This window comes from Chiloscyllium punctatum, chromosome 5, assembly GCF_047496795.1.
Source record: "Chiloscyllium punctatum isolate Juve2018m chromosome 5, sChiPun1.3, whole genome shotgun sequence".
NCBI lineage: Eukaryota > Metazoa > Chordata > Chondrichthyes > Orectolobiformes > Hemiscylliidae > Chiloscyllium > Chiloscyllium punctatum.
In genome coordinates this window covers 118635502-118659767 of record NC_092743.1, presented here as the reverse complement: position 1 = coordinate 118659767, position 24266 = coordinate 118635502, and the positions used below count along the sequence as shown (strand labels likewise).

At 40.6% G+C, this 24266-nt stretch overlaps 1 long non-coding RNA gene across 2 annotated transcripts in view; it reads right to left on the bottom strand.

Annotated features, from left to right (window-relative positions):
- Nucleotides 1-4889: 4889 nt before the first annotated feature.
- The window catches only part of LOC140476779 (uncharacterized), a 28775-nt gene continuing 9398 nt past the window's right edge, over nucleotides 4890-24266 (bottom strand). The window contains exons 1-3 of one of the 2 annotated variants that reach the window (XR_011960603.1): nucleotides 11289-11553; nucleotides 6107-6164; nucleotides 4890-5265 (exon numbers count right to left, since the gene is read on the bottom strand). This is a non-coding gene — a long non-coding RNA (uncharacterized lncRNA). Of the gene's footprint in view, nucleotides 5266-6106; nucleotides 6165-11288; nucleotides 11554-24266 lie in introns of those variants that run through there. The other variant, XR_011960604.1, reaches the window with a different exon arrangement.

Below are 24266 nucleotides of genomic sequence, written 5' to 3'. Positions count from 1 at the left end.
TGTCTGGCAGTTTTCCCCATTCCCTCGCCCCTCCCCCCCCCCCCTTCTCACAGATTATAAAGATGAAAAAAAAATAAGGGCTGTCGCAATCATTTGGGCTGAGAGTGTCCGTAAACAAAAAAATAAAAATCCCCAAGGCTGGTTAGTAAACATCAGCTAAAACCATGAATTGACTGCAGCTCGCTGCAATTTTAAGGGAAAGTTTTGTTTCCTTTCCTGACGCCCTCTGTCGAAATAAGTCATGACCTTTCCCGGTTACCTGACTGATAAGAAGGTCTGGAGACTGCAACTTTGTGCATAAAGCGTCATTTCTCTCGTATCTTGAACAGTTGAAGTCTTGTAGGCAGGAAAAGACTAGAAGTTTGTACTGGAGAAGAACAGGGGGACTGTGCGCTTTACTTTTCAATAAAAGGGCATATGAAAGCGTGGTATTTTAAGAGATTTATCACAGGTAGTATTGAACAGTTGATTTAACTTGATTTAAATAAATCACGCGCAAAGTTTTGGTTGATCATTCAGCAAACGTATCGCAATGTAACATTAAACAGGCAGTTGAAAATTTGTGCAAGTTCAAGAACCAGAAGAAACATTTCACTAATAAGAAAACAAGTTTTCTAACGCTTTTATCTTACAGCTTGAATCCTGGTAGATGTGATTTTTTTGCTAATGTGTGCTCTGGAGAATCACTTGTGCCCTGCACTAATATGCACAGTTCATGCATCTGCAATTTATGCTGCCCCACTATCACGAGCTCTCAAATTTATAAAAAGTGATAAAGAATAGGATATTGTTACCGTGACATTACCAAAAATGGTGTTTTTGATGTAAAACAATGCATGCAAGTAAATTGTAACCATCATCTTTATATCAATGGCTATTTATTTAGTAGAACTTACGACAATCTCAGTAACTAATAGTAGGATGAACAATTCCAACACTTCTGGGGTAAATCACAAAACACCACCATAAACAACAGTAGATCTGGTTTGGTCAATACTTCTTTTTACCCAACTGCAGCATGAATTTGCTTCTATTGCAAAATGTACAGCCAAGCACAGAAAAGCAGCTATTTTAGATGCTGGAAATCTGAAGCACAAACAGAAAGTGCTGGAAACATTCAGCAGATCAGGCAGAATCTATAAAGGACAAATGTTGACATCACAGGCATAGTCCATTATCTGATGTACTTGTGCAGTGCAATGATCATCACCATCACACACATTTTCTTTAAAGATGCTCCCTTGGTTGTTGGGTGTTTCCAGGATTCCCAATAGGGAATTGAATTTTTTTTTCATCATTCATGAAGTGTGGGTATCACTGAATGGAACAGCATTTATTTCCCGTACCTAATTGCCCAGCAAGCGGTTAAGTGTCAACCACATTGCTATGGGTCTGGAGTCACATGTAGGTCAGACCAGATAAGAATGGCAGTTTCCTTCCCAAGAGGACATTAGTGAACCAAATGGGTTTTTCATGGTTTCACGGTCGTTCCTAATTCTGGATGTATTTATTGAATTCAGATGCCACTACCTGCCATGGCATGATTCAAACTGAGGACCACAGAACACTACCAGGGTCTCTGCACTAATAGTCCAGCAATAATACCACTAAGCATCACCAATAAATATGCAAAAAAGGGAAATTTACAGAGCTCTGGGAAAGAACACAGTTATATCCAATAAAATTCACTTTTAGATAAGATATATAATGAGCTGAATGGTCTCCTTCTGGATTATAAGATTCAGTGACAGAGGGGAGCAGGGAGTCACAGGTATAATGGAGATAGATGAATGGCAGCAGCTTCACTTTGGAAAGTTTTTTTTATTCACTCATGGGATTTGGGCATCGTTGGCCTGCCAGCATTTATTGCCCATTCCTATTTGCTCTTGAGAAGATGGTGGTGAGCTGCCTTCTTGAGCCGCTGCAGTCCATGTGCTGTAGGTTGACCCACGATGCCTTCGGGGAGGGAATTCCAGGATTTTGACCCAGCAATAGTCGCTGTACTTAACTCTCTGCAAAGGCTAGCAATCAGGTATGCAGTTTTTAAAGTCAATGACAGCATTATTTAAGTAAATTGAGTATGTGCCAGCATAAGTGTACTGTAGAATTCCCTAACCAGATTTCCAAAAGACAGTTGACAATGTGTCATGCAAAAAGCTATTAGTTAAGTTCAACCTCGGAAGTGATTTAATAATTGGCTTAAGAATAGAAAGCAATAAGTATTTGTTGGAGAGGATATCTTGGATGGGGAAGATTCTGAAAAGGGGCCCAGGGATTGATGTTGGAATCAGTACTGTTTCTAATTTGCATCAATCATTCAGATTGTGCAACTTGATGCAAATATAGATTTCGGAAGGACATGGAGTTCACAAAAGACAATTCAGAAATGATCAAATGTGCAGATCCAACATGTAATTGGGCAGATCAGCAATTAAAACATAATGCAGGCAAATATAAAATGCCATACATCAGGATCAAAACGGTGACACAAAAATTCCATGACTGCTTTAAAAAATAGCTAAGAATAACAATGCAAGACATGTATGAGTTTTATTGGATTTAATACCCATAATGTTAGTCTTTAGAGCAAGAGAATTTTAGGCACAGGAATAAATAAATCTTACTTCAATTTTAGAGAATACTGGTGAGACAACACCTGGATTATCACATGCAGTTCTAGTCTCCATGCCTGTGGAAAAATAAACTTGCCATAGAGTGAGTTCAGTAGAGGTTCACTGGACGAATTCCAGGGATGAAGGTACTGGAGTTCAGAACAATGAAATCCAATCTCATAGCAAGTTACAAAATTCTTAAAGGAATAAACAGAGTAAACACGGAAAGGATTTTTCCCTTGCTGTGGCATCTCTAACAAAGGATGTGGTCTCAGAATAAATGGATGAGATTTAAGGATTGAGGTGAGGAGGTACTTTTTTGGGAACTTCTTCAATTAAAAGGTGGTGAATCTTTGGAGTTCTCTATCCCAAGGAGCTGTGAAAGTGCAGTCTTTATATAAATGGAGATTGAGAGATTTCTTGTTATTAATGACATCGAGGGATAGGGGGATTGCATAAGAATATGTATCTGTGTAATATGAACCTTTACACAATAAATGGGTTGTATCTTACAGGACTGGGACTAACATTCTTGCAGGGACATGGGTTAATGCTGATTTAAACTAGGTTGACAAGGGGACAGGAATCTAATAAGGAGCATGAATTCAAAGGAAGCAATACTTGTAAAAGGAAATAAAAGATTAAGCAAAGACAGATGAAGCAATGGTAAGCATCAAACAGGATCAAAATGGAGAATAGTGTTTTAAAAAAAGTTGAGTTAAAGACATTCTACATGAATTTGCATAGCATTTACTAAAGGTTGATGTCTTCGATGTACAAATTGAGGTACATGGAGATAATTGAACTGCCATTACAGAGGCGTGGATAGTGGTTGCTCAGGATTAGGAACTGGATATCCAAGGTTATTCTACATTTAAGAGGGAGATCCTGAAAGGAAAAGCAAGTGAGATAGCACTCCTAACAAGAAATTATATCTATATTTTTGTAAGAGAGGATCAAGATGTAGAATCAGTTTGGTAAAGCTAAGAAATAAGTAGAAGCAAACAATGATGCATGCTGTTTATCGACCACCAAACTGCAGTGCTGATGTTGAACATGTTATAGATCAGGAAATTAGAGAAGCGTGTAACATGGCTAGTAACAGTAATTCCAGGTGACAGCACTTTACATATTGTCTCATTGAAAGTAACAGGGAGATGGAGCTGGTGCAAGAAGGTAGCATTGAGGGAGATGAACAGCCATGATCTAGAATGTCAGATCAAGCTCAGGGAGCTGAAAAGCTTGCTCCTGCTCCTCTGATACTAACTTAAAGACAAATCCAAAAATCCTCTCTGGGCTTACAAGATCATAAAAGGGAAATAAGAAGAGGAGCAGACCAACCATGGATTAAAAAGAAAATCTACATATGAATGCAGTAGGTGTCAATACTTTGTGTAATTTACATTTGTATTCACAAAGGAAGATACTGCAAAAATCATAGTGAAAAAAGGAAATAGTTAAGAGAAAGGAATGGCTAAAAATTAATGAAAAGAAAGGGTGTGAAGAAAAGGCAGGTTGCATGTAAAATTAATTCATCACCAGGACCAGATGGGGTGCATCAAAAGATGCTGAGTGAATTAAGAGTAGAAATTGTGGGGATATGGACCATAATCTTTCAATCTTCCCTATAGGATTTAAATGCTACTTCAAATATTACACAATGGTTTGAAAAGGGGTTTAAGGATCAATTAAGCAACAACAAACCAGTCAGTTTATTGAGGCAAAGCCTCAAGAAAAAGCAATCCTGGGCAAAATTAATAGATACTTGGTAAGTGTCAATTAAATAGCCAATATTACATTGTCAAGGATAAATCATGTTTAACTAATCTATTTGAGTGCTTTCTTTTGATAAGGTTAAGTGAGGGAGTTGATGAAAGTAATTTGGCTGAGATGATGCTGATGGATTTCCAAAAACTTGTTTAATAAAGTTGAAACTCATGGGATAAAAGAGACAGTGACAGAATTTATATAAAATTGGCTAGGTGATCTGATACCATATGTGATATTTAAAAGAAAGATGTACAAGTGAAAAGATAGCAAAGGATATTACTTCAGTGGCTGTTTAAGATCCCTGTGTGGAATACACTCACTCCCATTAACTGTCATACCTGAAAAGTGTCAAGGTAGCCTCAGACAGCAACACTTCAGAGGTGGAGATGCCATTCAATAAAACTGAAATGTGATCTGTCAGATTGCACCAAAATAAAGCTGCCATAGTCTTACCAGACCACAAGGCTGCTTCCTCATTAGAGAAAGAGAGAGAGAGAGAGAGGAGAGACATCTGACAGTGGTTTAACCTGAGGATCACCATGCATCTGGTGAGGAGAACGGTGGAGAAGCAGATTCATTCAATGGTAACCTCAGCTGATATGAAAATTGAACGCAGGCTGATGGCAATGCTCTGCCATCTGAACTAACTAACTCCTCAATGCCAACAGAATATGAGTTGAAAGAAAGGTCACTCAAAATGAAATGTTTTTGTTTTATATTTCTAGGAATACTCAAGAGAATTAAAAACCAACTGCACGGTGGCACAGTGGTTAGCACTGCTGCCTCACAGCGGCAGAGACCCGGGTTCAATTCCTACCTCAAGTGACTCGCTGTGTGGAGTTTGCACATTCTCCCTGCGTCCTCCGGGCGCTCCAGTTTCCTCCTACAATCAAAAAATATGCAGGTTAGGTGAATTGGCCAGGCTAAATTGCCCATAGTGTTAGGTGAAGGGGTAAATGTAGTTAAATGGGTCTGGGTGGATTGCGCTTCGGCGGGTCGGTGTGGACTTGTTGGGCCAAAGGGCCTGTTCAACACTGTAAGTAATCTAATCTAAACTCGTGGTCTTTGTATGCTAGGGAACTAGTCATCTGCTGTGCGAACATACAGTTCAAGCTCCACTGTACTAAACTGTACTGCGAAGTGGCACAGGTGAGAACTTACATTAGGCAGCTCCTGAGTGTACAGGGTAAAATAAAGACTCTTCTTTTGCTGAAAATAAGTCAGCATAACCACTGTTGAAGGAACTTTGGCAAACTCTTTTCAACTAACTGCAGAACCAATACTCTCCAAACAACCACTTAAATAGCAAAGTCAGTGCTATTGAAACCATCACCTTAATAGCTAACAATCACTTTAGCACTATCTAGCCAAAGGCCGACTTGAATATTTCTTTATCTCTTTTATCCTTTTGGACTTAACTCTCATTTCTAATCAGTGTGCGTCTGTGTTGCATTTTACTATCTTTTCTCATGACTTGTAACTAATAAATTCCCTTTTTATTTAACACAAGGAGGCCTGGTTAAATTGGCTCCTTTTCAGACATAAGTACATTTAGGCTGAGAGAAGGGAGCTTTCTAAGTTAATCTTGTTGTAAGCAACCAAGGTAGGAGTTGAATAAAGAGGGGAGCCATTCATCCATCCTTATCCAGGAAAATAACACATTTTCAGCCCTTGCCTGAGGACTGTTACTCACAGCAAATGATTTGTATCTGGCATATACTCACTGAGATTGTGGTGGAGGCAGATTCAATCATGGTTTTCAGAAGACAGTTGAGTATTTATCTGAAAAGAAATAAATTGCAAGGTTTTGGAAGAAAGGCACTAGTTGAATAGCTCTTGTGGAGAACTAGTACAGACTTAGTGGATTGAATGGTGTCCTCTGTGCAGTGACTAATTTATTATTTTCTAGTTCAAGGTCATGGAGGGTATACGATGTGAACTTTGTAATTGGTGCTGAGCTGGAGTCTTTCATTAATCCAAATCCCAAAATTAATTGAAGCTTATTAAGCATTGAACTATTGTGTAATCAACCTTTTAACATTCTGAACACACTTTGAGGCAAACTTCAAGAATTATGATGACTTTAAATATAATTTATTTGATTAAAACCCACAAAATTCCATGATTCTTTTGTTAATAATTTCTAGTTAAATCAAGCAAATTTCCCTTGCTGTGCAATAAATATTAATTTGGATCCAAAGCTTATTGCTCTGACAAGGAAGGCATAAAACTGAATAGACCATCTTAATTTGCAAGGGTATAGAAAAACTACAAACAATAATTTGCAAGGGCGTAGAAAAGCATTCCATCTAAAGGTACATTTTTTCCATGGTTTCTGAGGGGTCAATCTAGCCTCAGTAGTGGAGATGTTATTAGGAAAAATTCTGAGAGGCAGAATATATCTGTAAGAGTCTGTAGAATGCAAGGCAAAGTAGCACATTGGATCCAAAATTGGCTGCAGAAAGCAGTGCAATGGTGGAGAAGTGTTCCTGTGACTGAAAATCTGTATCCAGTGCGGTTCCATGGGATTTGGTGCTGGGGTCTTTGCTGTTTGAGGTGTGTATTAATGATTTGGACTTACATATAGGAAACATGATCATGAACATCGTGGATAACATAAAAATTGGCAGGGTTGCAAATACTGAAGAGGATAGCTGTAAACTGCAGGAGGATATCAATGCCTTGATCACCTGAGCACTGGCAAATAGAAAAGTTATGGTACTTGGGGAGGTCGGACAAGGGAAGAGATTACTCTGTGAATGGTGGGATACTTGAAAGTACTGAAGCTCAAAAAGATCTTGGTAAGCAGGATAAATAGACAAGGTCTTTTCCCTGGGGTGGCAGAGTCCAGAACTAGAGGGCATAGGTTTAGCTTGAGAGGGAAAAGATATAAAATTGACTTAAGGTGTAACTTTTTCACACAAAGGGTGGTGCATGTATGGAATGAGCTGCCAGAGAAACTGGTATAATTACAGCATTTAAAAGGCATCTGGATGGGTATATGACTAAGAAGGGTTTAAAGAGATATGGGCCAAGTGCTGGCAAATGGGACGAGATTAAGTTAGGATATCTGGTCAGCATGGATGAGTTGGACCGAAGGGTCTGTTTCCATGCTGTACGTCTCTATGACTCTATCAGGGCAGATAATGAGTCATATGGAAAAAGTGCCTTCCTATCTATGACCATCACAATCTTAAACACCTCTATCAAATCACCTCTCAACGTTCACTACTTCAAGGAAAAAAACAAGCAAATCCAATCTTTCCTCATAGCTTAGACCCTCCAGCCCAGGTATGGGATACTTGCTTTTATTGGCTGAGGTACAGAATACAAGAGCAGGGAGGTTATGCTCGAACTGTATCAAATGGTGGTTAGGCCAGATATGGATTACTGCAGTTCTGGTCAACACAATATAAAAGTAAGGTAAAATCACCATAGTTCTACCAGATCATAGGGCTGCTCTCTGAAAGCGGGATAATTGGCCGTGGTTTAACCTCAGAGTCACCATACCTCAAGCGGGGGTATGGCAACCTCAGTTGATGTAGGAATTGAACCCATAACGTTGGTATCTCTCTTTATTGCAAATCAACTAGGAGGAACTGAGGACTGCAGGTGCTGGAGATCAGAGTCGAGAGGAAACCTGATGAAGGGCTTATGCTTGAAACATCAATTCTTCTACTCTCAGATGCTGCCTGACCTGCTGTGCTTTTCCAGCACCACACTATCGACTTTATTGCAAACCAGCCATCCCTTCAACTGAGATAACCATAGGAAGAATGTGATTCAATTGCAGAGGGGGCAGAGGAGATTTGCCAGGATGTCACCTGGGATTAAGATTATGGAGGGCATAGCTAGGGTGGATAGGAAGGCACATTTTCCATTAAAAGAGAGATCAATAACCAGGGGACATAGATTTAAAGGTAGAATGCTAAGAGGAGACCCATGGAATTTTGTTTTCACCCAGATGGTGGTGAAAGTCTAAAACCTGCTGCCTGAAAAGAAGGTTGAGTCAGAAGCTCTCCTAATATTTAAGTGGTATTTATTCTCTGGGGCTACGGACCAAAAGGTGCAAAGTAAGATTATTGTAGTCAGATCTTTGTTGACCAGAACAGACATGCTGAGCTGAATAGCTTCCTTCAGTGTTGTAAATGTCTATGGGTCAAGTCTACATGCTTCTGCCTGCCGTAAATAGGATGGCAGCTTCTGAATATCACACCAAGCCACAAGCTTTAACTGGGCTCCCTGGCAGTACTTGAGTTTGACTCAGAAATCATGGATTCAAGTGACACGTCTGACCCTTGAGCATAAAATTAAGGCTGCTACTTTGAGACAGTGCTGATGAATAGGCAAACTCTTGTGGGTACATTCTTTCACATAGATGTAAAGATCTGAAGATAATCTTCAAATAAGAGCAAAAGAGTTCCCTCCAATGTCCTGGCCATTATTTATCCCTCACAAGTATCACTAAAAAAGATTAGTTAGTCATGATCACATAGCTGTAAGTGGGATATGCACAAATTAGATATTGTATTTTCCACATCATAGCAGTAATTGCACTTCAACTCATTGGTGGTAAAGTGGGATATTCTGAAGTTATGGGATATTCTGCAGTTCTGAGGAAGGAACGTTAACTCTGATTTTTCTCCACAGATGTTGCTGAGCTTTTCCAGCAATTTCTGCTTTTGTTTCTGATTTCCAGTATCTGCAGTTCTTTTGGTTTTTATTGGGATATTCTGAAGTTGTGAAATGTGCTTTATAAGTGAACATCAAACTTCCTTTCAGCTCTGATTTCACTGGCTGGACAATAAGCACCATCTGGTTCAGGATAGCCTCTTGCGTTATAAATTGTGAAATACATTGCACATAAACAACCCCAGTTGCAATTTTGATCACAAAAGGGTGGAGTGTGTCATGAATGCTCCATCCAATTGTTCTGATGTTTGGCAGCATAACTAATGGTCCTTAAGGAGACTATCAGTGATACATCAAAAACAAAATTTAGCTTTTATTTTTGTATTCACCCTGGCCCCATAAAATCATCCTGGTGTTCACCTTCTGAGGATGCCCAACTGAAAAACCAGCTCAGTCCCCTTAGAGACTGGAATTTCGACTATCTCCATGTTCAACTTATAATTCATGCTTCACCTATTCTTATTTTGGGTCCTAAATTTTGTTTTTGCCACACCTAACAGTAATTTAACAATGTGATTGATTTCAATATGTGGCACTGAAACTTAAACTCTGTTCTAAATCTTAATCCTACTCATGTACCCTCAGAATGTTCATCATTGCAGTTCCCCAAAGTGTGGAGCATGGTTCTGCAAACTGAATAATCAAGTTGTTTTAATAATTTCCAACTCTTCTTGCCACAAATCTGAAACAAAACATCCTCTTTCAGAAAATGAAATCATTGGAACCAGTTTAATACTTGATTTACCCCCAAAGAAATGTTACTTGACTTAATCATAAATAATTGCTGCAACATCTTGGAATTCTGTGAATGCTTATTGTGATTTTAATTTTTTAAAAATGTGCAAGCCATCATAATTCTTACAGCTTGCTTCCAAATGTGTTCAGAATGTTAAAAAGGTTGATCACTTAATAAGCACACAACGGGGTAGACAAGTAACTTCCTTTTAGCTTTGAGTTGGTCAAAGAACAGAGCCCTCAATATTATTCTCTATTCTGAAATGGGATGTGGACATTTGTTGTTCATCCCTAATTGCCTTTGAATTGAATGACTTATTGGGCCATTGCAAAGGGCACGTAAAAGTTAATCACATTGCTTTGAGTCTGGAGTCACACGTTGGTTTGACCAAATTAAAACACCAGATTTCAACTCCTTAAGGGCATTAGTGAACCAAATAGGCTTTTACAATTACTGTTGTCATGGCCATCACTAGCTAAACATTCCAGATTAATTGACAAAATTTAAATGTTACTATCTCACATAGTGGGATTTGAACCCATGTTGCTAGAGCATTATCTTGCACCCATAGAGTTCTACAATGCTATTGTTTCCCAACATTACAGAATGGAAGATCAGAAGGCCTGCCAATATTTTGTACCCACAACTAGCCTGTGATTAGTCTATTTTTAAATCACTTCCTATTACAAAATGCAATGATATTTTCAGCTGATTAGATACCAACCAGAAGACAGTTCATATTGCATTAAGTAGTAGTTCTCACTTTCCAGGTTTTTTTTACCACTGAAAAAGCCAATGGGTAAAGGCGGGGACAGACTAAATGCCATCAGTAGATATTCCATGTTTCGTTGAAGCTAACTTGAGACGCTACAACCTAGCCACTGTCAGTGAGGCCAACTTCGAACAGTCTCAAGGTTATATATCAAGTGTGTGAGGCTTAAAAACATTAATGTCTTTGTGAAGCGGTGGGGCGATCCATTCAGGGACAGGTAAATTTCATCAGTTAAGTCTGATTCTTTATAACGATATTTACACTGGCACTTAGCATAACAGTGGCAGACTAAACTGAATGATGACTTCCAGGTTTGGAAAACAACATGATCAGAGTAAAACAGAAATCCTCTTTTCAGATCGCAACACCACCTCCTCTCTCTGTCCCTTCGCCAGATGCAGAATAAGGAACTAAATCAGCCCACACTCTCTCCGCACTCCGTTCGACTGGCAGATGCTAATTCAGAAGATTTGAGTGTCAAAGATCATGAGAATACAAAATATGTCTTTGACAATGGGGGGAATTCGGTACTGTAGACGGCAGCTCAATTTGTTTGATTAAAGTCAGTGAAATTAAAAACATTGCACATAAAGCCTCGGTTTGCGCCATAGGAATGAATTCCTATTTCCTTATCTCTGAGCAAGCTCACATAATGTACGTCAAGAAATCGGTTAGAAATCTCCAAATGACGTGTAGCAAAACCAACCTTTTGCTGTCGAGGATTTGTTAACATAAGAATTCAAGAGTCCAAAGGTCGCAGGTTAGACGGATTGGCCATTCTAAATTGCCCATAGTATCCAGGGATATGCAGGCGAGGTGGGTTAAAATCAACGAGGTAAAAACAATGACTGCAGATGCTGGAAACCAGATTCTGGATTAGTGGTGCTGGAAGAGCACAGCAGTTCAGGCAGCATCCAAAGAGCAGCAAAATCGACGTTTCTGGCAAAAGCCCTTCATCAGGAATAAAGGCAGTGAGCCTGAAGCGTGGAGAGATAAGCTAGAGGAGGGTGGGGGTGGGGAGAAAGTTGCATAGAGTACAATGGGTGAGTGGGGGAGGGGATGAAGGTGATAGGTCAGGGAGGAGAGGGTGGAGTGGATAGGTGGAAAAGGAGATAGGCAGGTCGGACAAGTCATGGGGACAGTAACTGAGCTGGAAGTTTAGAACTAGGGTGAGGTGGGGGAAGGGGAAATGAGGAAGCTGTTGAAGTCCACATTGATGCCCTGGGGTTGAAGTGTTCCGAGGCGGAAGATGAGGTGTTCTTCCTCCAGGCGTCTGGTGGTGAGGGAGCGGCGGTGAAGGAGGCCCAGGACCTCCATGTCCTCGGCAGAGTGGGAGGGGGAGTTGAAATGTTGGGCCACGGGGCGGTGTGGTTGATTGGTGCGGGTGTCCCGGAGATGTTCCCTAAAGCGCTCTGCTAGGAGGCGCCCAGTCTCCCCAATGTAGAGGAGACCGCATTGGGAACAACAGATACAATAAATGATATTAGTGGATGTGCAAGTAAAACTTTGATGGATGTGGAAGGCTCCTTTAGGGCCTTGGATAGAGGTGAGGGAGGAGGTGTAGGTGCAGGTTTTACAGTTCCTGCGGTGGCAGGGGAAAGTGCCAGGATTGGAGGGTGGGTTGTAGGGGGGCGTGGACCTGACCAGGTGGTCGGGGAGGGAACGGTCTTTGTGGAAGGTGGAAAGGGGTGGGGAGGGAAATATATCCCTAGTGGTGGGGTCTTTTTGGAGGTGGCGGAAATGTCAGTGGATGATTTGGTTTATGCGAAGGTTGGTAGGGTGGAAGGTGAGCACCAGGGGCGTTCTGTCCTTGTTACGGTTGGAGGGGTGGGGTCTGAGGGCGGAGGTGAGGGATGTAGACGAGATACATTGGAGGGCATCTTTAACCACGTGGGAAGGGAAATTGCGGCCTCTAAAGAAGGAGGCCATCTGGTGTGTTCTGTGGTGGAACTGGTCTTCCTGGGAGCAGATCCGGCAGAGGTGGAGGAATTGGGAATACGGGATGGCATTTTTGCAAGAGGTAGAGTGGGAAGAGGTGTAATCCAGATAGCTGTGAGAGTCGGTGGGTTTGTGAAAAATGTCAGTGTCAAGTCGGTCGTCATTAATGGAGATGGAGAGGTCCAGGAAGGGGAGGGAGGTGTCAGAGCTGGTCCAGGTAAATTTAAGGTCAGGGTGGAATATGTTGGTGAAGTTGATGAATTGCTCAACCTCTTCGCGGGAGCACGAGGTGGCGCCAATGCAATCATCAATGTAGCGGAGGAAGAGGTGGGGAGTGGTGCCAGTGTAATTACGGAAAATCAACTGCTCTATGGAGCCAACAAAGAGACAGGCATAGCTGGGGCCCATACGTGTGCCCATGGCTACCCCTTTGGTCTGGAGGAAGTGGGCGGATTCAAAGGAGAAATTGTTAAGGGTGAGGACCAGTTCGGCCAAACGAATGAGAGTGTCAGTGGAAGGCTACTGTTGGGGACGTCTGGAGAGGAAAAACGGAGGGCTTGGAGGCCCTGGTCATGGCGGATGGAGGTGCAGAGGGATTGGATATCCATGGTGAAGATGAGGCGTTGGGGGCCAGGGAAACGGAAGTCTTGGAGGAGGTGGAGGGCGTGTGTAGTGTCTCGAACGTATGTGGGGAGTTCCTGGACTAGGGGGGATAGGACAGTGTCGAGGTAGGTAGAGATGAGTTCAGTGGGGCAGGAGCATGCTGAGATAATGGGTCGGCCAGGGTGGTCAGGCTTGTGGATCTTGGGAAGGAGGTAGAACCAGGCAGTGCGGGGTTCCTGGACTATGAGGTTGGAAGCTGTGGGTGGGAGATCTCCTGAGGTGATGAGGTTTGTATGGTCTGGGAGATGATGGTTTGCTGATGGGGGGTGGGGTCATGGTCGCGGGGGCAGTAGGAAGAGGTGTCCTTGAGTTGACATTTGGCTTCAGGGGTGTAGAGGTCAGTGTGCCAGACTACCACTGCGCCCCCTTTATCCACTGGCTTGATGGTGAGGTTGGGATTGGAGCAGAGGGATTGGAGGGCTGCGCGTTGTGAGGGTAAGAGGTTGGAGTGGGGGAGGGAGGTAGACAGGTTGAAGCGGTTAATGTCCCGGCGGCAGTTGGAAATGAAGAGGTCGAGGGCAGGTAATAGGCCAGTGCGGGGTGTCCAGGTGGATGCAGTGTTTTGGAGGTGGGCGAAGGGGTCCTCGGAAGGTGGGCGGGAGTCCTGATTGTAAAAGTAAGCTCGGAGGCAGAGGCGCCGGAAGAAGTGATCGATGTCACGGCGTGTATTAAATTCATTGATGCGTGGACGGAGGGGGATGAAGGTGAGTCCTTTGCTGAGGACTGATCGTTCGTCCTCAGTGAGGGGGAGGTCTGGGGGGATGGTGAAAACTCGGCAGGGCTGGGAGCTGGGATCTGGTGTGGGTGTAGAGCTGGGAGAGGGGCGGAACCTGTAACTGGAGTGAGTGTGATGGTGGGGGGAATGGGGTTGGAGTCATGAGCAGGGGTAGTGTTCCCTTTGGGGTTCTGGGGGGGTTGGGATAGTGACAGTGGGGTCTGAGGGGGGCATGTCAGCAGAATGCAGGTGAGTGGCGCTGGTGGGGGCGGAAGTGGTGGTTACCACAGCAGTAGGGGTGGCGGAAGTCACTGAGCATGTGGCATCAGTGATGATGTGAGGGGCAGAAGTGATGTCAGGTGTGATGCATGAGGAATTGTGAGGGGTGGAAGTGGTTGTGGGAGCAGCCATGATAGCCATGTGAAATGTAGGGTCACAGGGATAGGGGTGGGTCTTGGTGGGATGCTCCTCAGAGGGTCCGTTCGCACTTGATGGGCGGAATGGCCTGTTTCCACAATTTTATGATTCTTTAAAAATTCACCTGTTAGTGAACATTACTTTAAAAACACACCAGCCAAACTTTGGCGAATGAGTGAAACTTATAGACTTATTTAGCAAATTATAATTTGCTGTTGGTTAGATAACAGCCCTGCTGCTTTTCGTAATGAAGGATAGTGTTTAATTAATCGAGATCAGAGATGAGCATTACTAGCTTCCCAGTGGCTCAGAGTGGCATTCGGATCTGTTCCCCTCTAGAATACCTTACGGACATGGATAGGAGCGCAGCAGAAATGTTTTCAAGTTTTCCTGTGTTCTCATTTCTGGACATTAGGGGACAATAAACTGTGATAATGTTCACGGTTCACTTTTCTACTCCCACTCCCCACATTTCACTGGTCCTTTTCATTCGTACCGTCGCCTTTGAAATCTATCGTTTAGTTGTTTTTATGCTTTGTTACTGGTCTGATTCACTTCTCAAATACCCCACCCAGAGCTCGAGAATAATGAGCAGCACATGCTGTAACAAATTGGCTACAGAAAATCTCAGCGGGCATTTGTATAGCTCTGCGGTGCATTGAAATGATCACTTGCGGAAAGTCCTGATGTTGCTTTTTTTTCAGCAGAATTGTGTACAGTTAGAAATGAGAACTGGGAGCCAATAAACCATCTGGAAGGTGGAGAGGGTGTAGCACTACACAACAAGGCAACTGCGAATATTTATTTACGTAGGTCTGGACCCTTGGAACGCTGCCTTTAATTTGCTGACAATGATCAATTATTGTTTGTTGCATGATGTGCATGTAGTTGATCTTTTATAGTTACAGAGCTGGGTTTCCTCTGACACTTCATTGTGAAAGACAAGTGATCAGAGTTGCCACTGCCCAAAGACAAGTTAGTTCTGGGTTGGAACGTAACCTCTCAAATTCTCGGAGACTGCAATCTGAGCAGACTCGTAGCTTTCTATGCAGACAGTGTACAACACGGTATACTTCTGTATTCTGTTTTCCTCTCTGGATTCTCCGACTGGTTGTTGCTGTACAGGCAAATAAAATGACCTGACACACAAAGTGGTACCGCAGGTGTCCGGCTTTGTGGTAGGAGGTTCACAACTGGAGGCCATTCTTGGCAATGGCACGTTTGCAGATCTCAGTAAGCCCTTGTAAGACATTGAGAGGCCAAGCATACAGTCATCTTAATAAGATTCACGATTCGATATATAGCGCACAATAACTTAGTCTGGTTCCGGTGATGCTTATTCCTCCCGTTTGTCTTTGTCTTAACCCACCGCTGCCAATTATAAAGGACGGTAACTTGGGATGGCACGGTGGCTCAGTGGTTAGCACTGCTCCTTTCACAGCGCCAGGGACCTGGGTTCGATTCCCCTACCCCCCAGGACGACTGTCTGTGTGGCGTTTGCACGTTGTCCTTGTGTCTGTTTGCTCCGGTTTCCTCCCACAGTCACAAAGATGTGTAGGTCAAGTGGATTGGCCATGCTGAATATCCCCATGATGTGCAGGCTCTATAGATTAGCCATGGCCCATTAGCCATGGGAATGGGTCCGGGAGGAATGCTTTTCGAAGGGTCGGTATGGGCCAAATGGCTTGTTTCCACACTGCAGGAATTCTACTCTCTCTCCCGTTACTCCCCACGGAAACTTTCCTGGAAACTTTGCATAATCAACTTTATCTACAATCCCGTTAGAAATACTGTTCACAGTGGCATAATTTCCAATAGTATTTGTGACAAAAAGTTTAAAGAGTCTGAAATGGATAAGTAACATCAATTCTAAAATTCAAAAATAAATGGTACTGCAATATCTTGTGTTTAAAACAAAATGGACTCGTTGTGAAACGGACAGTAACTTCATTCGGTTGCTCGAACCGTGGGCGGGTCTGAATGGTTTCCCCTGAGCAACATGAGCTCCCATTCCCACGGCGGCCAGGATATATCAGTGACCGTTCACGCACACTGAACCGCTCAGTTCATCGTTTCTCAGCTACATCCGCCTCGAATACCCTTGGAATTGATTTAAGGGGGAATTGAAGGTCATTCAAAGCGAGTAACTAGTTCGGATAATATCATCCTGTAACGATGTGTGGCCAGTGTTTCCACAGCTCTGCCTCACCAAAGTCCTATTCAAAACTGTAAAGTACATCTGGAATTGTTTTGCCTTCCTTCCCTCATGGTGTCTGGTTTCACTCTTCCTAATCAGTAATCACTTTTCTAACATCGAGGAAGAACTGCATTTTATCAATGAAATCCATACCTTGACATCCTGTCAATACTTCTGAAAAAAATCCCCTAATTCGTTTCATTGAAAGCAATATTTAACTCAATGGGAAAAGTTGATCTGGTACAATTTTCATTCATTAATGAATCTGAATAATATTTCATTACCGTTTGGAGGAAGGAACCTTATCTAAACATGCAGGACACCCCAAACTATCAAACCAACAAAACTCCGACCACACAAGAAGAAACTTCAGTGAAAGCACAGGATTAAGAAGGGGCCTACTGTACCAGCTCTCTCTTAACAACCATTGTCCTTCATAAACGTTGAGAAAACCGGTCTTTGTTCGGGCTACTGAATTGCAGCTAATTGGAGACCAGTTCGCTCTAGCTATCAGGTGCAGGCATTGGTTCAAATCTCGTACATTCTGTGCTTATTTGTTCGATTTTTTTTTCTCTGGCTTTATCTCAATGTAGATGAGTTAATCGTATCAGCGAGCTTTCAGCACAATGGCTGCACTAGTCGTATGACCTTCAGACTAGCCCACTGCTGCAAACTCCCACGTCCTTGACTTAAATACATTTTTAACATCCAAGAACCCAGTGTCCCAAATCCGACACTTCATTTTATGAAAAGGAATAGAAACAAACCTCAATTTCATAAACCTTTAGCACCCAACCATGGAGCAATTATAACAAATACAGACCACTGTGTTTTTTTTATGGCGTATGTTTCTTACAAAAAAGATTAGAACAGGACTAACCATGTAAATTAATATATTTTATGTAATTGTATCGATGGTTTAAAGTAATTTCCTGACGTGCTCTTGAAACTAATCTTGACTGCATGTTTTTTAGATCTGGAGTTTGTACATCTTTCAAGGTAAACAACTCAATTTTTCTAAAAGGTATATATCAAATTTCAGCAGAATCCTTGTTTCTTCTGATTTCCTCATTGCAAAACTGACTGGATAATTAGTTGGCATGTACAGGAGACTGGACTGCCCTTTTAACAAGCCTGAAATCATCAATAAATGCAGGTCAGTTCTGCCTGGCGAGATTATCAAATCCGAAATCTGACCCCAGGAACCGCAGATGCATCCGTTTGTTTGATGGGCAGATGTTACTAAGGAGGAGGAAATGGTTAATCCTAACACTACTGAAGGGTGAAAATATGGCTTGGTATTTTTTACCTTCTACTTTGAATTTTATTAAAGTCACGTATTTCTTTTTTCTTCCTGAACTGAATAACCCAGACAGCAATATATATTTATCAATAAGGGTGTTTGGGTATTAATTAAATAAATTAGTCTTCAGACATAATTTAGCTCATTAAATATTGTTAACATTGTAATTTACCATTGGTGATTTAGGTTTAGTCATTGCACTTGATAAAATGACTAGGAGACTATTGATTTCTAGACTCAACACAGAAACTGTGCTTATGACTCACTGTTGCCTCTCTGTGAGCTATATACTTACTTCCACTTCCAGCCATTATGTTTCTTTTGAATTTGGATCCAGGTCACTTTTCCATTGATTTCAGCAGAGTTTTCAATGTCCTGGTGATGCTTGCACAAAAAATTTAAACCCCTCCCCAGCCTTTCAGCTAATGTTCTTAAAACTGATGTTCCCCTGATTTGCAATGTGATATCTGGTTGAAAGTTTTCCCTGAGTTAGTAAAATATCAAGACTATTTATCATTTTCAAAAACTTACTAAACATTCTTTTGAATTGTTTTAGAAAGAAAGATTCCTGAGTCTTTCCTGATATCTAAAACCTTTCATCCTTTTTATAATCTCAGAAAGAAACATAGTTCACATTTCAGCATGTGTTCTGAAGAAGGGTCAACTGCACTTGAAGTGTTAACTTTATTTTCACTACACAGATGCTACCAGACCTGCTGTGTTTCTCCAGCAATTTCTGTATGTTTTATACCTTCTGTATACTTTTTCTGCTCTTATTTTGATTACTTAATGTGTTTATGACAGTTTTCTTATTTTTAGTTAATCCTATTGAGTAGAATTTGTGGGAAGGAAATTGCAGTTACAGATATAAACATGGAGATTAGTTATTGCTGTTATTTATCGGAAAATAACTGAATTTATGAATAGGGACAATGTGATGACTATCATCGAAAAAAATACTTTTATATCACAGAACAATGTTTATAATTGCAATATGCCTTTAGAAATTAGGGTATGACCAACAGGCACTGATTGGATGCCTTTCTGTTTGACTAAAACTATATTAACATCTCCAATCTCCCATTCCTCTTAAAAGTCTTTATCCTTGCTGTGAGCTCTCAAATCCATTCCAGTCTTGCCCAAAACTCCATGCCTAAATCTCTCCAATCAGATTTGAATCTTTCTGGAAATAGTATTTACCTAAGTTATTAATGAAATCCCATGTGACTGTGACAAAGGTAAATATTCCCCCATCAATCAGAATGTAGTATTAGACCCCATTGATCTTAACCAACAATATCCACTGTCATTCAACTGAGGTCACACTTTCAATCGGATTGATTCTTATCTATAGAATCATAACAAGAATTACTTAGGAAAGCGAGTCTTTGTGCTCTCATCTCTGCTTTCTTTTGAATTGTAAAAGATGTTATCCACAATTTCATAACTCCTCACAAGACTTTGGTGGTTCCATCTCAAAAACAGTACAGCACCATTGTGAAATATCTCACTTTAGCATTTTGGATTGCATTTTACCCAGCTCAATGTAGAATTCATACCATAGCCTTCATTGAAATGAGAAATTGAGAGTTATGAGCTGGAGCTAAGCCATTTGCCCTCTCAAGTCTGATCTACAATAAATCACAGCTGATCTGATTTTGGCATATACTCCCTATACTCTTTAACTTCAGTGTTCGTCAAGAAACTATTTACCTATGCCTTAAAAATATTCATGATGCTGTCTCCACACACTGTGGGAAGAGAATCCCACAGATTCACGACCATCTGAGAGAAAATAATTATCTTCATCTTAAATGGAAGATTAAAAAAAACTAGGTCCCCTAGTTATGGTCTCTCTTCTATCATTCTAGTGTGTACCCTGTTAAATTCCATCAGGATCCCAATTGTTTCACAGGATCATCCCTCATTCTTCTAAACTCTAATGAGTATTGGCCCAATCTATTTAACTCTTCCTTGTAAGATAACACCCCTCTTCCCAGCAAACAGAAGATTGAAACTTTTCTGAACTGCTTTTAATGCATTAGTCCTTTCTTTAAAAGCGAGATCCAAACTGTACATGATACGCCAGACATGGTCCCCAGTACTATGTACAAGTACATGTGTAACAACTATATGTAATAAGTATGTATCATATTGAGAATAAGTTTGATGATAGCAGTTAACTTATTGACCAGAACTCTGTTTGTTAATAGAGTTTTCCATGCAAAATGACTTTCTGAATATTTCAGCAAAAGAGTTGCAAATGTTTGTTGGAGGTGGGGGAAATTCCAAACTCTTTTTTTGGAAATTGATGACCAAACAGGACGATTTGGCAGAATTACAATGCAATGTAGTGCTTGCCCAAAAAATAACATACTCTCACTGTGATGGCCAAAAGAAATGTTCAGTGATCTTCATAACAAGTCATTAAAAGATCCAAATGTTCAATTAAATATTGTATTAAACATAAATTAAAAAACTAGCTCGAACAATAAAACTAATGATTATTCAGACAAATCGCTAAGATTGTCCAATTTGTTCATATACTATGAATGTTGTATTAAGTATCTTTAAAATGTGGAATATTTTATAACTTTGATATTAAAACAGTTTTAAAATCATATGAACTATTAAAATCCTTATTTGACCATTGTGCATTATCATAGCTAGTTTTTAGTGAATAAATTAACATGCACTTGAAATACAGATATTCAAATATGTTTTGCACATTTCACCAAGTATACGTTTCAGGATAATTTTAAACAGTCCTAAATATAGCAGCTTATGCATAATTTTTCTGAGAATTTCAACTTTAAAATATTTAATTATACATGTATTTTTAAACAAAAATTTACTTTTGGTATCAAGCACAACAGAATTTTATACCGATAATTGGTAAGAGTTTATTATGTTAGATATTAAAGTGTAAGAGTTTCAAGGCTGATCAATATCTAAACAAACATTTTGCAACTTAAACCTCCACAGAATGAGAGCATCCAACTGAATATGAAATCAACATAACATTTATTTTACGTTATCAAGTAGTTACAAATGTTTTCCTATAATCAGAATTAAGAGAACCAGAGGGACATATCAAATCGCATTTTGTGTTGTATGAGATTATTCACATCTGTCCTCTGGGCAAAAGAGACTTATTTGGAGTGGTCTTGTTTCACTCGGTCTCCTCTTGATACAAAAACAGGAATTACTTAATTACTGACAGGCATAAAGAGTAAGCCAAGTTGGCAGTTCAGTCTCTCAGTTTCTGCTTGACACGCTCTGGTAAATAATGTTGTAAACCCCTAACTGCATGTTTCCTTCCTGTCTGCATGTGTCAATGTAACTTTAAACATATTCAAACTTATAACTAATTTTGCCTTAAAGCACATCTGAAACTTAATATTGAACATTTTGTATGAGGCTAACGAGACAGACTGGGGACTGTTAAATGATCTTATACCGTGTTAAGCATTTATTTTAATTTCAGGTCTAAACTACTTTCCTGTTACATTATTTTATAAATACCCAACAATTCCTGCCTTACATAATCAGACTGGTCAGCGCTAACAGCGTTCACATCTAAGCATTTGGCTGCAGTCATGATTGTGTGATTGGGCATAAGTTAATTAGAATGATTTCCTTGAGAACATTTGTGCCATAGATGTTTACTCAATCCGAATCAGATACAGTGCTTTCCAATATAAACTGTTTAGAAGAGTGGAGGTGGTGACAACAAGGAGAACAGGATGTTTGGCATGAACTCGCACAATATGCCTTGACCTTTGGAACCCAGCAACAAAGAACCAGTAATGGTCAGGAACAGGACAATTTTTGGTACTATTTCAGAAAGTCAATTTATTACAATGATATTCCCTTTTTTTAATGATACAGGAAAATTTGTGCTGTTTGTTAAATAAAGGCAATCAATGCTTAGCCATCTTGGCCTCTGACCAATGTCTCATAAATAGATGTTTTAACACTGTTTTGCCAGTTTAAAACATATAATACCATCATCGGCTCAAACAGGAATAGTGACTCTTTTCTCCCATACATTAACAATCTAGTCATTGTCTTTCACTGTGAAAATTAAATCACAATAATCATTTGGCTGTCAGACATTTTTAGTGGTAACATAACTGTTTCCTTCAGATCAATTCAAGGAATATCTCAAATCCAGTACTGTAAATGTATGATAATATGACCATTGATTCAGTATTGTCAATTCATCGAATAGATCTGTGAGTAATTGCCTTATGTTGCATGGTACCAAATCAATCAGAACCTCAGACCTGCTACTTTTAAACCAGATGCCTCTGGGATACCCATAACTGACCACAGTGAGAAAAATAGGGCAGCATCCTTTGAGGACCCTCGCGATTTACACCCATAACAGCTGAACAACTCAGGCTTACACAGGATGAGTAGTCACAGGAACAGGATCACAAAGGACTGACTATAAAAGCAAGGAAGCTATTTTAAATCTTTGCAAAACATTGTCTAAGCCTCAGTTAGAATATTGCATGCTCCACATGTTAGGAAAGATATTAGAGAAAGTGCTGAAGATTTATTATACTCTTACCAGGTATGTGGGACTTCAGGCATTAGAGATTTGTGTAACTGAGTCTGTTTCTTCCACAGCACAGAAGGTTAACATAAAGTTTAAAAGAGGTGTTCTAAATGATGAGAGTTTTTGACAGAGTAAAGAAGGATAAACTGTTCCTATTGGCAGAGAAGTCAATAACTGGAAGAGACAGATTTAACCTTGATTGGAAAAATAGCCAAAAGCAAGGTGAGGAGAATTCTTCAAACAAAAAACTGGAAGAACTGCAGATGCTGTAAATCAAAAACAAAAACTGAAATCACTGGAAATGCCCAGCAGGTCTGACAGCATCTGTGGAGAGAAATCAGAGTTAACATTGAAGTTCAGCTCTGATGAGGAATCATTGCGACTCAAAATGTGAGCTTGGTCTCTCTCCATAGGTGCTGTCTGACCCACAGTGATCTTCAGCATTTGATGTTTTCAGTCAACCTTTTGATTCATGTGTTCTAAGGAGGGGTCACTTGACCCAAAATGTTAACTTTGATTTCTCTTCACCAGTGCTGCCAGATCTGCTGAGCTTTGCCAGCTATTTCTGTTTTTGTTTGTGAGGAGAACTCTTTTATGTGTTATGAACTGGAATACAAATGTGCCGAAAAAGCTGTTAGAAGCTGATTGAGTAAAAATGTTCAGAAGGGAATTGGCTAAATGCTTGAAGAGGGAGAAAGAAAAGGATTACTGTGAAGAATGTGGGAGTCAGAATAAATAAAGAGCTTTCAAGGACTCACACGGGCACAATGACTGAACAGACTCCCTTCCACATGTTATTATCCCTTGATTCTATGACTGGTAGCAGCTGTGGAACTATGCCTATCAAGAAGTCATGGAAAGAAAAGGATAAATGCAAGAGAAAAGATGTCTTACACTAAGTTTTCTTGCTTAAAATTGCCATGCTAGACCTTTTTCAATTGCATTTAAACTCTGAGAAATTATGACAAGCTGAGGGAACAGTAATCTTTTATTCCCAGTTAGGAGCTATGATGTCCCCCACCCCCACACATTTCTTGTCAGAAATGGCCATTTTCAGGCACTCATGTGGCATGAATGTTATTTGCCACTTGTCAGCCTAAATATGGATATTGTCCAGGTCTTGCTATATTTAGACAAATATGTCTTAAGTGTCTGAGGAGTTGTGAATGGTGTTAAATATTGTGTAATTATTAATGAACATCCATATCTCTGATCTTATTATGGAGACAAAGCCATTGTTGAAGGAACTGAAGATGGTTGGGCACTATCCTGAGGAACTCCCACAGAGATGCCCTAGAGCTGAGATGATTGACCTCTGACCAGAACCATCTTCCTTTGTGCCAGGTATGATTCCAGTGCACGGAGAGTTTTCACGTTCTGATTGACTACAGTTTTGCTAGAGCTCCTTGCTGCACATTTGATCAGATGTGGTCTTGCTGTCAGGGGCAGTCACTCTCACTCTTTTGTCTATGTTTCGAACCAAAGCTGTAATGAGGTCAGGAGCTGAGTAGCTCTGGTGGAATCCAAGCTAATTGTCAGTGAACTGGTTGTTACTAAGCAAGCGTTGCTTCATGTTTTTTAATCAACCTGTCCAGAAATGTTAGAACAGACTTCGCAGGTAGAATTTGAATCCAGACCTTCTGGCCTGGTGCCAATACCATTGTATTAGAAGACCCTCATCCATGTGCTGTGTGATAGCATGGTTGATCTGCCAATGATCACTTTACTAACGATTGAATGCAGGCTAATGGTATGCTAATTGACAGAGTTGCATTTCTCCTTCATTTTGTGTTCAGGACAATAACAAGTGCTACTTGATTTGCACTCATGTTAAAATATAACCAGCTAGTGTCTGGAGATGGTAACGGGGTGATATGAAGATGA